At 42.7% G+C, this 17,010-nt stretch overlaps 1 protein-coding gene and 1 pseudogene across 1 annotated transcript in view; both read left to right on the top strand.

Annotated features, from left to right (window-relative positions):
- KCNH8 (potassium voltage-gated channel subfamily H member 8) overlaps positions 1-17,010 on the top strand; it is a 446,029-nt gene that overhangs the window by 64,228 nt on the left and 364,791 nt on the right. The gene's annotated exons all lie outside the window — the stretch shown is intronic.
- Positions 10,839-16,605, top strand: LOC122675831 (annotated as a pseudogene).

The raw sequence follows: 17,010 nt of genomic DNA, 5'->3' as shown, positions 1-17,010 counted from the left end.
TGGTTGGATGGCATCACCGACTTGATGGACACGAGTTTGAGTAAACTCCGGGAGTTGGTGATGGACAGGGAGGCCTGGCGGGCTGCAGTCCATGGGATTGCAGAGAGTCAGAGACAACTGAGCGACTGGACTGAACTGGACCTACTGTGGGTGGTGTGGGGGCAGCTCAGACTTAGATCTGGCCTTCCTCCAGCTTGTGCACTTGCTCCCAAAGTCCACAGCCTCAGGCTGATTGTGAGGGTTTAATTTAATGTACTGCACCTGCGGCCGCAGGCGTGCGGTCCCTTGCTCTCTTTGGCTCACACAGCCGCCGGTGCTCTGAGGGCGGGCACAGCAGACACAGCTGGGCGGCCTGTGGAGGGGCCCGCCGCAGCCGAGACCTGCGGGAAGTCGCTCAGTCTGAGGTGCGTCGGGTGCGTCCCCGGGGGTGTTGGCCTCGGGTCGTGGGTCTCTAGGCAGAGCCAGGTTCACAGGCTCGCTGGAAGGGGCGGGCAGCCACCGGTGCCCACTCAGAGTTGGGGGCAGCCGCCGTCGGGACCTCAGTGGCCCGGTCCTCTGACGCCGGCCCCGCAGAGGTCCTGCCCTGACGGTGGTCAAGCGGCCCGCGTTCCCTGCACTGCCACGGCGCAGGGCGGTCGGGTTGTGTCGGCCTCTGTGACTCGCGTCAGCTGGGCTCGTCCACCGCTGGAGTGACAGACGGCCGCCGGGGCCCTCGCGAAGGCGGTCCTGTGGTGGGGGCCGCCCGCCCCTCTGGCCGGCCGGGACTGTTCTGGGACTCCTTCAGTCGTCGTGCGAGGCCCCCTCGGAGTGTCCTCACTGCGGCCAACCCCGGTCTCTCCCTGGGGCCCAACCCCGGAAGCCTGAGCCGCCACACGAGGCCCCTCACCGCGCAGGTGCGCAGGCCGCCTCTCCGCTGGGAGGCGCCGTTCAGCAGCGTCTCTGTGGTGACTTCGCTCCCTGAGCTCCTGTCGCTCGCCTCCGAGGCTCATGGCCCTTCCCACCCCTTGGTCCCCCCCGTGTGAGGGGCTTTCCAAGTGTGTGGAGACTTCTCCCTTCTCATGAGTCCCTCCCCAGGGGGCGGGTCCCCATCCTAAAATCGTTTGTCTCTCTTTTTAAATCTTTATCTTTTGCCTTACCTCATGCTGAAGATGGAGAAGGCAATGGCAGCCCACTCCAGTACTCTTGCCTGGAGAATCCCATGGACCGAGGAGCCTGGTGGGCTGCAGTCCATGGGGTCCCAAAGAGTCTGACACGATTGAGCGACTTCAATTTCACTTTTCACTTTCATGCACTGGAGAAGGAAATGGCAACCCACTCCAGCATTCTTGCCTGGAGAATCCCAGGGACGGGGGAGCCTGGTGGGCTGCCGTCTATGGGGTCGTAGAGAGTCAGACACGACTGAAGCGACTTAGCAGCAGCAGCATGCTGAAGAAATTGGCTTACCTTTTGGGAAGTCTGGGTCTTCTGCCAGTGTTCAGGTGTTCCCTAGGAGTCGTTCTGCGTGCAGATGCTGTGTTTTTGATGTATTTGTGAGAAGAAAGGCTCCTCCGCATGTTTAAAGTCCCCCAGTCTCATTAGTTCTATATGTCAATTTTATTTTATGGAGTTGACATAGGTAAATTCATTAGTTCTATATGTCAATTTTATTTTATGGAGTTGACATAGGTAAATTGTTTCTTCTTTGGTTATTTTTCTTCTTTGGTACACCTTTCTGAATTCTGTTGGTTTAATGTTAAAAGACTATAGCTAATCATTATGTCTTATAACTTTTTTCTCATACTATCCAACTCTTGTCCACTGCATTCAGCAGAAGGGCCCCCAGGCTTACTCTGAAGTTCACTTCAGTCGCTCAGGCATGTCCGACTCTTCACCCCATGGACTGCAGCAGGCCAGGCCTCCCTGTCCATCACCAACTCCTGGAGTCTACGCAAACTCATGTCCACTGAGTCGGTGATGCCATCCAATGTCGTCCCCTTCTCCCACCTTCAATTTTTCCCAACATCAGGGTCACTTCCAATGAGTCAGTTCTTCCCATCAGGTGGCCAAAGTGTCGGAGTTTCAGCTTCAACATCAGTCCTTCCGATGAATATGCAGGACTGATTTCCTTTAGGACGGACTGATTGGATCTCCTTGCAGTCCAAGGACTCTCAAGAGTCTTCAACACCATAGTTCAAAAGTATCAATTCTTCGGCTCTCAGCTTTCTTTATAGTCCAGCTCTCACATCCATACATGACTACTGGAAAAACCGTTACCTTGACTAGATGGACCTTTGTTGGCAGAGTAATGTCCCTGCCTTTTTTTTTTTTTTGTCCCTGCTTTTTAATATGCTGTCTCGGTTGGTTATAACTTTTCTTCCAAGGAGTAAGCATCTTTTAATTTCATGGCTGCAGTCACCATCTACAGTGATTTTGGAGCCCAAGAAAATAAAACCTGTCACTGTTTCTGCTTTTTCCCCATCTATTTGCCATGAAGTGATGGGACCGGATTCCATCATCTTAGTTTTTTGAATTCCGAGTTTTAAGCCAGCTTTTTCATTCTCCCCTTTCACCCTCATTAAGAGGCTCTATAGTTCTTCTTCGCTTTCTGCCATAAGCCTGGTGTCATCTGCATATCTGAGGTTATTGATAGTTCTCCCGGCAATCTTGATTCCAGCTTGTGCTTCCTCCAGCCCAGCATTTCTCATGATGTACTCTGCATATAAGTTAAATAAGCAGGGTGACAATATACAGCCTTGACATGCTCCTTTTCCTATTTGGAACCAGTCTGTTGTTCCATGTCCAGTTCTAACTGTTGCTTCCTGACCTGTATACAGATTTCTCAAGAGGCAGGTCAGGTGGTCTGGTGTTCCCAACTCTTTAAGAATTTTCCACAGTTTGCTGTGATCCACATAGTCAAAGGCTTTAGTGTAGTCAATAAAGCAGAAGTAGATGTTTTTCTGGAACTCTCTCGCTTTTTTGATGATCCAGCGGATGTTGGCAATTTGATCTCTGGTTCCTCTGCCTTTTCTAAATCCAGCTTGAACATCTGGAAGTTCATGGTTCCTGTACTGTTGAAGCTTGGCTTGGAGAATTTTGAGTATTACTTTACTAGCCTGTGAGATGAGTGCAATTGTGTGATAGTTGGAGCATTCTCTTACTCTTTTTTTTTTTTTTTTTCATTCTCTTACTCTTATGGGTCTCCAATTTTTGTCAGGGTCCACTCTGCTATTTAGCCTTCTATTATTTTTTTTTGAATTTTCATCTTAGTATTTACCCTTTTTTTTATGTTTTATAATTTAAATTTCTTGTTCTCACTATCCTCTTGGATATTATTTAATTCTGAGAACATTAAATCTCATTTTTCATCTTTCTCCTCTCTTTTGCTTGAGCAGTTTTTTACAGATTTGTAATAAGTTTGAAAATGTGAAAATTTTTTCAATTTGAAATTTTTTTTCAAAATTTTTCAGAAAATTCAAAAAAATTTTGATTTTTTTCAGCATTTTGTTTTTCCTTTGGGAGAGTAGGTTATTGCCTCTTTTTCAAGTTACTGGATTTCATCTACAGATCTCAGATTGTACAGTCTAAGTAGCTTCAGTGTATTTCCACAGACTGAATGAGTTTTATTTGTTTGTTTAGCAGTAAATACACACCTTAGAGATGAGAGTTTTCTTCTAGTTATTGTTCAGAGGGGAAAAAGGGCAAAATATTGAACTTCAGTCAGCTTTGCTTTCCTGAATGTCTCATGATGTGCTTCACTTAGGATTTTGTCTCCTATCTCCAGTACCTGTGCCCACTGTTGGAATCGCCCATGTCAGAGTTCCTCCTGTGATAGAGTGTGCTCCTGTTCAATTTTAGTTTCATCCAGGCCAAAAAAAAAAAGCTATTCACCTAAATAGTCGGCTATTCTCATTGGTCTTACAACACACTAATTTTTCTGTTAACTGCCTGTGATCCAGTTCTCCAAAGAACATCATTATCCCAGGATTTTTAAAGTTCTTTTCTGGTTAAGATAATCATAATCTGGCTGGACTTTGACATTAGTGTATTTCCATCTGCTTTATATCTTCCAGGAAGTTCATAATTGTCCCGGATTTCAGGTGCTCTTTTACTTTTTCTTTTGTCCTTTTTACTTTTTTTTCATTTGTCCTTTTCAAAGGAGTTTGAGGAGATATGTTTATTCCACTCTCTTCCGTCTTGATTTGTGGCAGTCACATTTCATTTATTATTGACCTAAGATGCCTCTAATCGCATGATGCATTCATTTTGAGTTACTAATTATGTTTTTCTAAGTTACTATTTTTCAGCTTTCTATGAAGTTGACCTCATAGTGTGTGGTTAAATTTGTTACCATTATATTTATTTTCACTCAGCCTGATTCCCATAAAAGAGATAACTTCTTATTTTGTTTTCAGTTCAAAATACTTATAGCAGGCATATTTAGAAATGGTCTTCAAACTTGCTGGCATTTTCATACAGTCAAATGTTGTTACAAAAGCCTTATTCCTTGCTTTTTCTTTTTTTTTACTGTTTTAAGTAGAGAATTGCCACCAGTTGTCATAAAAGATTTAAGGTTTCCATGTTATCTTTTAGAAGGATTCATTTATAGAGGTACTCAAACTCTGTCATTTTAAAGCATCAGTAACCAACTCAATGGACATGAGTTTGAGCAAGATCTGGGAGATGGTGAAGGACAGGGAAGCCTGGTGTGCTGTAGTCCATGGGGTCGCAAAGAGTGGGACACAACTGAGAGAGTGAACAACAACAAATGAGAAAAGGAGTTTTAATCTGAAAGCTGAGGCTGATCCCATGCAAGGATGATTTTCATACCCTATCTGACTGAAAGTTTTAGATTCTCAAACATATGCCATTTTTAAAAAGAGTAAAGAGAACATCTCTTAATTCCAATATTTAATAAGTCCCCTCCTTAGGAAACCTGTCATTTAGTGCTCAACACAAAGTATACTTGTGAGAATTGAATATTAACGTAATTTATAGAGTTTCTGCAACAGAGAAAAATAAAAACCTATCTTCTGTATTTCCATGGACATTAATGTTCCCTTGTTTTTTGTTTGTTTTTTATTTCAATTGTTTTTTGCCTCTTTGTTTTTTTAGTTGAAGGATTCCTTGCTTTTGAGTCGTATCATTCTCTTCCTTTCCTCCTTGTTTTTCTTTATCCCCTGTCTTCATATTTAATCTAATAAATATTTATTCAGTATCTCATAGGGACCAGGTGCTTTGTGTCCCAAGCAATACAAAGGTGGATAAATAAGCCATGATTTTGACCTTGTCTTTGTGTCTGTGCAAATTAAAGTGGGATTGTAGATAGAAAAGTGCTATAAACTCTAAAGTGCTATATAAGGCACCATAGAAGTATAGGTAGATACAGAAGTGATTCCATTTAAATCTGTGGTACAGATTTAATGTTTTAAAATTGGCTCTAAAAGCTTTCTGATTGTTGTCTTAAGTACTGAGTATTAAAGTGGAGATAATTTTGCTATTGCAAAAGAAGTCTCCTCAAAGAAAGAACTGTTTTACTAATGAAATTTTGGTTTAACTTTAAAGCTTCAAACATTCCAGGGAGTTTATTAAGCATTAGCACTCTTTTTTTGTAGTTTGTGTATATGCATATGTGTATGCAAAGATCCAATGAGACATTATGTGTGAAAGTGTTTTAAAAACTGTGAAGTGCTATATAAATGTTAAGGTACTGTTACTGTGAAGGGAGACTATGTCAAGAGTGGAATTTGCATAGGGAGGGTGCAGAGCCAGGCTTCTGTGGCCATATTGGGACAGGAAAAGACAGTAGAGTAAGTTTAAGCAAAATTATGACTTCCTATATGGTATATTTGGAAGCACACTAGAATGGACCCCATTTCCAAAAATATCTCTTTGTCTGTAAGCTGCTATGGCATTTGAAATTCAGCTAGGGACATTGTTTTTGTTTGTTGCTAATAGTAGTTAATAGCATGCATTTGAAAGTAGTCTTTTTATAATGCAGGGGTTTAATGCTTGAAAGCAGTTTGCTGTATTTTTATTAGTTCATGATAACACATTGAGCTAGGTCTTGGTGGTGGTATTTTTATCTTCATCATCTTTGTCCCTTTTTTATTGATGAGGGAGTAAGGATCATCAGTTGAATAAAGTATTTATCTCATAATCAATGTGTGACAGACTTAACCCAGACCAGTTTGTTCCAACCTATCTTGAAGGTTAAACCCCTGTTTGTTAAGCAACTCTCAGACATAGAGAATTTCAAAGTCTGACAGTCCAGTTTCTTTACAGGGCTCCCATGCATTGGTTGAAGAGGCAAATCTTATGGGTTGGAAACAGTTAGGGAAGGTCATAGACAGTGTTTGATTTTAAGTATTAAATTGCCTGGTAAGAGCTTTACTAATTTGGATAAGGAAGAAATCAGTATGGGTTGGTTTAGGTCAGGAAATACTTTGTTAAGAGGTGGGATTGTCCAGTTACTTTAAAAAGTTAGGTAAAAAAAAGAGTAGAAGGCCATTTCAGGGTAGTAAAACATTATGAGGAAAGCCATCATAACTGAAAGTGATGGTAAAATTAATGACATGATATGTTTTAAGGGAAAATACCAGTAATTTCTGTTATCAAATGTTTTCCCTGAGCCTCACCAGCTGTGGGAACTTGAACCCTCTTTTGCCAGCTGGAGTCTCCCAGGGAGGCACCCCCATGCCTTTTCTCGGCTGTCATCACCTACCCTGGTACCCGCTTACGAGCTGCTGCCTGACCTCCTGCAGTTCCCAGGCTGTGTGTTCCATCCTCCTTTGGTTGTGAAGGGAAGCCTCTCCCACCATATTCTGCCTTTTCAGAAGGACTCCCACAGGAGGACTTGGCCCTGGCCATGTAGGCTTTACCCCCCTTGATTCCCATAGGGCCCTTCTTCCAGGCACGTTGGAGCTGACAAAGTAGATGCATCAGAAATGGGTTCATCTCTCATCTGTTCTCCATCCCCAGCAGAGACCCTCTCTGGACGTTTGCTCTGTTGTCTGACAGCGGACTTCCCCGGTGGCTCAGACTGTAAAGCGTCTGCCTACAACGTGGGAGACCCAAGTTCAGTCCCTGGGTTGGGAAGATCTCCTGGAGAAGGAAATGGCAACCCACTCCAGTATTCTTGCCTGGAAAATCCCATGGATGGAGGAGCCTGCAGTCCATGGGGTTGCAAAGAGTCAGACACGACTAAATGACTTCACTTCACTTCACTTGACAGAGGAGCATCTGTGACCCTCTTTGTATTGGTACAGTTCATCATAGGGGTACGATGCAGTGTTTTGCCTTGCACTACAAAAGTGAAAGGGAGAGATATTCCATCTGCCTGATAATTCCCCAGGAGCCAAAGCATAGCATGTAACCCAAGCTCAGCCAATCAGATATTGCAGTCTGAGACCCTGATTCTAGAGCAAGAGATCCAGGAGAGAAGAGTGAGTTAGGAACCATGATGACTATGAAAGTGTTCATTTCTCAGCTGTGTCCAACCCTCTGTGACCCCATGGACTGCAGCCCATTAGGTGCCTCTGTCCAGGGCATTCTCCAGGCAAGAATACTAGAATGGGTTGTCATTGCCTTCTCCAGGGGATCTTCCCGACCCAGGGATCGAACCCGGGTCTCCTGCATTACAGGCAGATTCTTTGCCATCTGAGCCTCCAGGGAAGCCCATGATGACTATAACGAGGTTCAGTATTGGTGCCCGTGGCTTATAGCAGTGGTGATACCTTTGCAGAAGCACCGATCTTATAATCACCTCCTTGGTCCTCCAGTTCTGATATTCCCTGAGTCCTCTTCTTTCAGTTTGCATCTTTCTCTTGCCTTCTTGCAGATTCCACCACACCTGATATCTTTCTAGCAAATGTTAGAAAGATAGAAAGTTAGAGAATGTTCATTTGCTTTAAAAAAACATTTAGCTCAAGCTAGTTTATTATTATTTTTGCAACAATGCACTCTGACTCAAAGCAAAAGACACCGTTGCAGATTTGGCTTATTGGACCATGCTGACTTTTCTTTTCTTGTGCCAGATTCTCCCTAGGAGACCCCAAGTCAGCCCTTCATTTTGCTGTCATCTTCCTCTTCCCGCAGAAGTGGTATGCTTGCAAATACCTAAACCTCATGAATACCAGCTCTACTTCTTTTATGAATTTTCCAGCTCACATGTATATTGAGAAGATGATTAGGTACTATTTAAGTCGCGAGGAGAGGGAAAGGACTACCTAATTCCATGTGTTAGGAATTTTGGATTCCTGTTCTGGTCCAGTTATCACCAATATTCTCAGTTAATGCTCATACCAGTGTCATCAGATGGACACAGTGGAAGACTTTGAAATGAAAAAAAAAAAAAATTTACTGAATTTCTTCAGTAGAGAACTAAGAAAACTTAAGTAATACATCCCTCCTGGTTATCTGATTATTTTCAGATAATGGTCTTTGAGCCATCTTTAATTACAACTAATTACTAATTTAATTATAACTAATTACAACTTTGAGCCATCTTTAATCTACAACTCTGTAAATTGTAGATAACTAATAGAAATGCAAATGATTCTTGTCTATAGATGTACAAATACATTATTCCCTGGTGAGCTAAAATTGGCTTCCTTTGCCCACTATCGAAGAATCCAGGTTTTTGTTCTATTTATAAGTTTATTTTAGCATTTTTTGCTGCTTTTGTTTATGGTTCTTTGAGCTAGTTTTAACATCTGACTGTTTGTCTCATCAATTAATAAATTAAATATTGTCTTGGACACCTGCATACTGTAAATTCACATGACAGATTTTATCTTGTAAAATAGTGATCCTTTAACAATCTCAATTTATGAACTAGGAAATATTACACTTTTGGCCCCTAGTGGTAATGAATGGCAGGGGTAAAATTTAAGACCAGATTTTCCAACTTCAAATTCAACATTCTTTTTACAAGAAGGAAGGGAGAAGTAAAACAAGCATCCTATCACTTCTGCCCCTGTAAATTTAGTGTTTTCATGAGCTTCCTGCTTCCAGTGTCTTTATCCTTTATTTTGCTTTACAAACTACTGACAATTATTACTCTGAAGCGCTGCTTTATTCCTTTCTCTTTGGCCATTTCTCTCAATGGCTTCTGGGGTCAGTTAGAATGTTTTGAGCTATGGATTTTGGAATTTAATCCTCCCCATTCTAAGAACTGATACATTGGGAAAAACCCTGATAATTGGAAACACTGAAGGCAAAAGGAGAAGGGGACCACATAGGATGATGAGGTAGTTAGATAGTACCACTGCCTCAGTAGACTTGAATCTGAGCAAATTCTGAGAGACAGTGAAGCACAGGAGAGCCTGGCCGTGCTGCAGTCTATGGAGTTGCAGAGTCAGACACAATTTAGCGACTAACAGCATCATCTTGCTCACGTATCCTCCAATATTATCTTACAGGCAACATGCCTTGTATTTACTCATCTTTGTTTCCTCTGTTGTGAGACCTTCCCCGAAATCCAGTAAACCCTAAAAAGTCACTTCCGATCAAAGTTCACGTCTCCTGTGAAGTTTTCCTGAATCTGTCTGTCATGGAGTCATGGTCCTCACCTCTAAAGTTACATTAAGAGCATGTGTCCATCCAGCCATTTGACAGTCAGTCTTGCGGTTGTTTGGGGGCATGTAGGCATTTACGCATCATGATTTTAGAGGCAATATGGGGCAGTAAGTAAGAATATAGGCTTTAGAGTGAGGCTGCCAGATTCCACATTTCAGCTCTGCCGCTTCCTCCTGCAACCTCAGGAAAGCCATATAACTTCTCAGCGGTTTGGCTTCTTTACTTCTAAGAGGATAATGAGATTTCCTAACTAGATTATTGTGATGATTACCTGCACTAGTATATGTTGAGCACTTAAATGAATACTTCTGGTCCAAAACAAGTGTTGTATAAAACTCTAAGGTAATTATTGACATTATTACTGTTTTACTCATTCTTGACCTATTTCCCGGGTGGAATTTACAGTTATTTGAGGACAGAGAAAATGTTTTTCAGAAACTGTTTTATAGTGCTTGTCACAAATTTGATGCTTGGTGTAGGGGAAGCTGTCAGAGGTTTTTGTGGGGTTTTATGTGTCAAAGACAGTGTTTAGACACCATGCAGCAAGGTATTAGAAAAGTTATTGAATCAGCCATTAATTCAGTAATTCCAAACAGGTGATAGCTTTTTATTAATTTCTAATTAATAAATGTTTTTTCAGTATTCACCATGTTCCAGACATAGAGATCAATCATAGAGATTCAGAGCAAACAAGTAACCCTTCCAGTCTGTAAGGCACTTAGCATCCGTATAGGAAAATTAGTAAGTACATGAACATGAAGTCTTATTTCCACACTGTATAAAGTTTTGCTGACCATGGTTCTTGGCCTTTCCCAATCATCAGAAAGTTTTTTGTTTTTTTTTTTATTGGTTGGAGGCTAATTACTTTACAATGTTGTAGTGGTTTTTGCCATACATTGACATGAATCAGCCATGGATTTACATGTATTCCCCATCCCGATCCCCCCTTCCACCTCCCTCCCCACCCCACCAATCATCAGAAAGTTTTAAGAGGCCAGATAAGAAATTCAGGCAAGGCTTTATTGGGCCTTGCTGCAGTAAGGGTTCTGTTTCTTGCTTCCCAAGGGGGAGGCGAGCTAGTTCCTTACAAGGGCTGAGTGTAGGGGTGTTTCTGGGGGTCGGCTGAGGGGGGCGCAGCCTGAGGTGATCTGCCTACCCCTTAGATGGTGCTGAGTGTGGGAGGCAGGCACAGTACCCTGCTCGTTTTTCCTCCTGCACCGCAGAAGTGTCCAGTAAGTTTTTCAGTGCTTTTGTATCTTGTCCATAATGTGTCCCAGCTGCACATGTACGCAGTTATTTTTAGTCCCTTACGGTCTGTTTGTATTCTGCTGCTCCAAGAGATGTTCGTGCATGTGCAAGCACTGCAGCAAAGGGCCCGGGCCCCAGCCCGTCCCAGTAGGGTATGTATAAGCGCAGGAGACAGTGGGAAACAAGGGCAGGGACAGAACTGGTTTCTTCAAGGAGGTGATTCTTGAGTCAACCCGAAATAGAAGGCCTTGGAAGGTAAAGGTGTGGGAGTGTTCTAGCAAGTAGGGCACATCTGTAGAGGCCAGACCAACGTGGTAGTCTACAGAACTGCAAGAGGGTAAGTCTTGACTATGGCACAAATAAAGCCGGAGAAGTGATAGGGCTCCATGCCCATAGAAATAGTGTAGACCTTTTCCAGTAGCCAACAGAGAACGTGTGGAGAGCTGAGTCTCTATAATAAATCATCAGGAAGATTTTTAAACCATTGTGATTCTACATTATGCTTTATTTTAATATTACAGAAGTAAAGAAGCATTGTATGCACACAGTCAGCATACTAGTGACCCCACAACACAGAGCACCCGAACAATAATAGCAACTAGTGCTAATCCCCACTCACCAGTGGTGTCTTCATTGTATTCTTAACAGGGAAATACACCATGCTTTTCTAGGGCAGCTCCCAGAATGTAGAATCCCAAGTTGTTTTTAAGATAAATTAGCTGTATCATTAAGAATGAGGGCTCTGCAGAAATGAGACATGTTTCAGAAAATATAGAAGAGAGAGATAGGATGAGAGGAGTCCCCAGCAAGGCCACTACTTGGAAGAGCCCAAAGTCGTTATCAAGCCTGTAACTGCTCGCCCCCATGACAGGCCGGTGGACCTAGGGATGTGTTGGGGCAAGGAACAGTGACTTTATTTGGAAAGCCAGCAGACCAAGAATGTAGCATTCTGAAGAACCATCTTGCCTGAGTTAGAATTTAGGCTTCCCTTATACTCAAAGGAAATGGCAACCCACTCCAGTGTTCTTACCTGGAGAATCCCAGGGATGGGGTCGCACAGAGTCAGACACAACTGAAGTGACTTAGCAGTAGCAGTATACTCAAAGGGCAGGAGTTTTTGCAAACAGAAGTTCTTAGAGCTGTCCTTGTAGGTCTGTTCATAATGTTCCTGTAAAACTCAAACAAAACAATTGTTATTTTCTGTTATGCAACTTTTTATCTCTGTATGAATGGAAATGTGCTATTTTTATCTTTGAGAATAGCCCTTGATAATGGCCTATTCTGTATATTTCAGGCTATAGGCAACATTCTTAACTTGTAGCAAATGCAGTAGCGTACAGAGGTTAAAGTTAAATAAATAGATCCAATATGGAATCAGATTTGTTCTTCCCTATTTGCAAAGTCACCAGAACCTCAAAGCAATGGCTGGTGGCAGATGATCATGTAATGAAGACTCACTGACTGATCGACAGTTGCCTATTATTGGCCTCATGATTATGGCAGAAAATTATAAAATGGGAAATGCTGTGGGAAGGGAAAGGTTGACATTTTGAAAGCTGTTTTCATTCCTCTCTCAAATATTTAACTTCTACCGTGCTGCGTGTTCTTGCATGCATTGTCTTGTGTTGTCCTACTAATGTATTAAGTCTGATAGTTGTTCATCACTAATCAGGTTGAAATAAATCATGTTATGTGTTGAACCGAGCTAAATTCGACCCTCTCTTTATTCATCTGACAGGGTGGTTTTAGAACAATAAGTTCTACAAATGTCAGCGCACAAACAAACCTTCATTATAGAAGCGATTCGCTAATATTGCATAAATCATGATGAGAAACAAAGGATACCGCATCCTAAGAGGCAAACTTTTCAAACATCTGACAAAAGAATATGCCCTCAAATTTGTAAATATGTATTCGCAGCTTGCAATGTTAAAAGTTCTTGTAGCTGCTAGATAGAAATTGTTATTCGTACGATTCATGCAGAAGTGTGCCTAAGTCATTAGTTTCTGGAAACAGTTCACGTGTATATATTATGTATTTATAAATGTACATAAAATTTAAAAATTATGTTCATAAATATATATATGTATTTGAATCCCTCAATAATGAATACCGATAGTTTCTAACTCTCAGGAACTGTCTCTTATCCTCATAAAAAAGTCTGTATTCAGCAAAATATGCAAGTCAGTGAGAGTCTTACTGACAAACAGCAGAGGTGGTGATAGGCAAAGTACTGTGTGATGTAGTAGTACTGTTTCTATTTAAAAAGTGAGTAGTCAGGCTTCCCTGGTGACTGCCAATGCAGGATACATAGGTTCGAGCCCTGATCTGGGAGGATCCCACGTGCTGCAGAGCAGCTGAGCCGTCGCGCCACAAGTATCGATCGGCCTGGGCTCTAGCGCCCAGAGACCGCTACTGCTGAGTCCACGGGCCACAACTAGGGAGCCTGCCAGCCACGCTTCATGGTGAGAGAAGTCACTGCCGTGAGAAGCCGGAGCACAGCTAGAGAGGAGCCGCTGCTCACGGCAACCGGAGAAGAGCCAGCGCAGCAACAAAGGCCCAGCACAGCCAAAATCAACCAATCAATCAATATATCAATCAAGTTTTAAAAAATGAGTAGTCCTGTCTATTCCGATGAGTTTGGTTTTATTCAGCTAATTTCAGGAGTGTTGTTGTTCAGATGCCAAGTCACGTCCAGCTCTTTGCGACCTCCTGGACTGCAGCACGCCAGGCCTCCCTGTCCCTCACTATCTCCCGGAATTTGCCCAACTTAATGGCCATTGAATCCGTGATGCCACCCAACCATCTCATCCTCTGTCACTGTCTTCTCCTTCTGCCTTCAGTCTTTCTCAGCATCAAGGTTTTTTCCAGTGAATTGGCCATTTGTGTCTGGTGGCCATAGTATTGGAGCTTCAACTTCAATATCAGTCTTTCCAGTGAATATTCAGGGCTGATTTCATGATCTAGTGCCACAGTTAATAATGAAGGAGTTCAAAGTAGGATCTCTTAAAAAAACTATTTTACCAAAAACTCTCGTGTGATATGAATACTTTATATATATTTTTACTGTGGAACTGAGGAATATAATATCAATGCATTACTAAGGCTTCTTATTTTTTTAACAGCTGGTTAATCAAATTATTCCTTACATTTTCCCAGAAACTAATTTGAAACCTCTTTCAGAGATACAAGTAAATGATTAAAAATAAAATCAGTTCCCCAGACTCATTCGTGTTTGCCTGGGGGGATCGGAGGAGGAGAGGGATGGACTGGGAATTTGGGGTTACTGGATACAGACTCTTACATATAGGGTGGGTAAGTGACAGAATCATAGCATAGCACAGGGAACTATCTAATCTCCTGTGATAAATGATAATAAAAAAGAATATATATTAAAAATGTATATATGTATAAAATTGAGTCACTTTGCTCTTCAGCAGAAATTAGCGCATTATAAATCACCTATACTTCAATAAAGTAATATAAAATCAGTTTCCACATTAAAATAAAAACTAAACCAAAAAATGGGTGAAATAAATAAAAGAAAATAACATTAAGCCCCAAGGATCAACTTGACAGAAAAGACCATCTTGAGAATTTGATAAATGTGGTTCAAAATTATATCCAGATCATATATTAAGCACAAATAACTTGTAGGTTTTAATTTTTTTAGATATTTATTTCTAAAGATGATTTAGGAATAATTAATAATAACCTATTTAATGAATAAACTTTACTAAAATCTTATATTCTGAAAAAAATTGCGTGTCTTAAAATTTACTGAAAATCTAAACAATATGGCACCCAAGGAAAGTTACAAGTTTTTATTACACAGACAGTTGAGTTTCCCACTTCGTTTCCTTTCTGGAAGAATGATTAAATGGGGAGGTATAATCAGTGTTTGAAACTCCAATACTTTGGCCATCTGATGTGGTGAGCTGACTCATTGGAAAAGACCCTGATGCTGGGAAAGATTAAGGGCAGGAGGAGAAGGGGACGACAGAGGATGAGATGGTTGGATGGCATCACCGACACAATGGAAATGGGTTTGTGTGGACTCCAGGAGTTGGTGATGGACAGGGAGGCCTGGTGTGCTGCAGTTCATGGGGTCGCAAAGAGTTGGACATGACTGAGTGACTGAACTGAACTGAACTGAATCAGTGTTATACTTAGCTAGTGATCCTTTTCAGTTTTGCTTACGGTTTTTAAGCTTTTAAAGTAATATCAGTTCAGCTTCATCTTTATCAACTGGTTATTTTTATAGGTTTGATTTAACCCTGCAGTATGTACTAATGTTGGGCTTCCCTGGTGGTTCAGCTGGTAAAGAATCCGCCTGCAGTGCAGGAGCCCCTGATTCAATTCCTGGGTCGGGAAGATCCCCTGGAGAAGGGACAGGCTACCCACTCCAGTATTCTTGGGCTTCCCTGGTGGCTCAGCTGGTAAAGAATCCACCTGCAATGTGGGAGACCTGGGTTCAATCCCAGGGCATGCAACCCACTCCAGTATTCTTGCCTGGAGGATCCCATGGACAGAGGCGCCTGGCGGGCTACGGTTCATGGGTTGCAGAGAGTCAGACAGGACTAAGCGACCAAGCACAGCACAGCATGCACGTAATGTTACTCTCTAGAAACAGTAGTTTGGCATTTTGTGAAGAGGCAGTGACTGAGCGGTTCCGCCTGTGTTGAAGACCTCTAGCAGCCGTCGACTTCTCCATGTAGAACCCGGGAGCAGGAGATTCAGAATCGAGTCTCTCCTCCTTCCCCACTCCTGGTTACAAGTCACTTGAAATAGGTAAGTTAGTAGAACTTGCTTGAGGGTGGCAAGGCAAGCCCCATCACTACTCATTGGAACTCAGCTTTGGTATTTATCCTCCCTTCCCCACCCTTCCAGAACCCACACATTCCCATTCCAAAACTGATTTTGAAGACGTTTTTTAACATAATGTTGCAACTTGGTGAGCACCGTGGCAGCTTTACAGTGAGATTTGTCTTGACCTTCAGCTACATTTTTCAGCTTTGTGAGGCACCTTGTCATCAAAGACAACAGCCAGCAGTGTGACCCACAAGACAGCAGACGCTGTTCCGTGAGCTCTCGTGTATTCATGGGATTCTCAGTACTCTGTGGTCAAGGAATCTGATGTGGAGGCAGTCTTCTCAGAATATGGCAGACCCGGTCTTCTCTGTTCATAAGGGCTTTGCCTTCATTGAGTGTGTTAATGAGAGACATGTCCACGCTGCTGTGGCAGGAGTGGATGGCAGAACGACAGCTGGTTTTAGATTCTATCCTGGCTACAGAGCCAGAAGCAAACCCAGGAAAAGCCGGTGTGAAATAACATGCAGCGGAGATGCAGCTCCTCTTCTGACTTGGACTGTGACTGTCATGGGCTTACAATGACGGGCGGTACCGTTATCTAGCAGAGTTTCCTTCTCCTCCTGTTCCTCCCGCTGTAGTGCCCTCAGAACGCCAGCATGCATCAAGAAACACCTCACGAAGGGGCACAAGCCGCTTCGATTCTAAGAGCATCCAGTGGGGATCTTCTTCTAAGTCTGGAAAGTGGAAAGCAGATGACCGTCAGACCCGGAAGATGGAGTTGACCCAGATGAAACAAAAAGTGGATTCTCTGCTGGAAAGCCTAGAAAAAACTGAAAAGGAACGGAGCAGACAGGGAGTAGAGATGAAGGATGCAGCGTCAGAAGGGGGGCAGAGCAGTAGAAGAGAGATGAGACTCATGTGAAGGTGCAGTCTGAAGATGACTCTGCGGAGGAGGGGGGACCACTGGGTGATGATGGTGATGACGACTGAGTGGTGACCACTGGAGGTGACCACGGATGATGGAAAGAGGCTGGAAAGTGGAGAAGGACCATGGAGAGAGCGTTAGCGGCAAGAACGACTCTTAGGCACATAGTGGAGTTTGGAAACCTTGTCCCGTTTTTCTTTACTAGGCGCTTGTCTAAGAACAACATTTTCACCAGATCCTCTCTCATAGCACTTTCAGAACACGCCTCTCCCATAGCACTTTCAGAACACGCTCACTGTTCTCCCCATACTAGTCCTCCCATGTCCATCAATTCATACTGCCCTGAACCTGGCCCCATTTCCATTTCCTTTCATGCTCCTAGTAGTTACACTAAGTCTTAACCGGTAATTTTTGCTTTGAATTTTGATACCTCTTTATGACTTAACAGTGAAAAGGATATATGGATTTTA

This window comes from Cervus elaphus, chromosome 19 (assembly GCF_910594005.1).
Source record: "Cervus elaphus chromosome 19, mCerEla1.1, whole genome shotgun sequence".
Taxonomy (NCBI): domain Eukaryota; kingdom Metazoa; phylum Chordata; class Mammalia; order Artiodactyla; family Cervidae; genus Cervus; species Cervus elaphus.
This window is presented reverse-complemented; position numbering and strand designations above follow the sequence as displayed.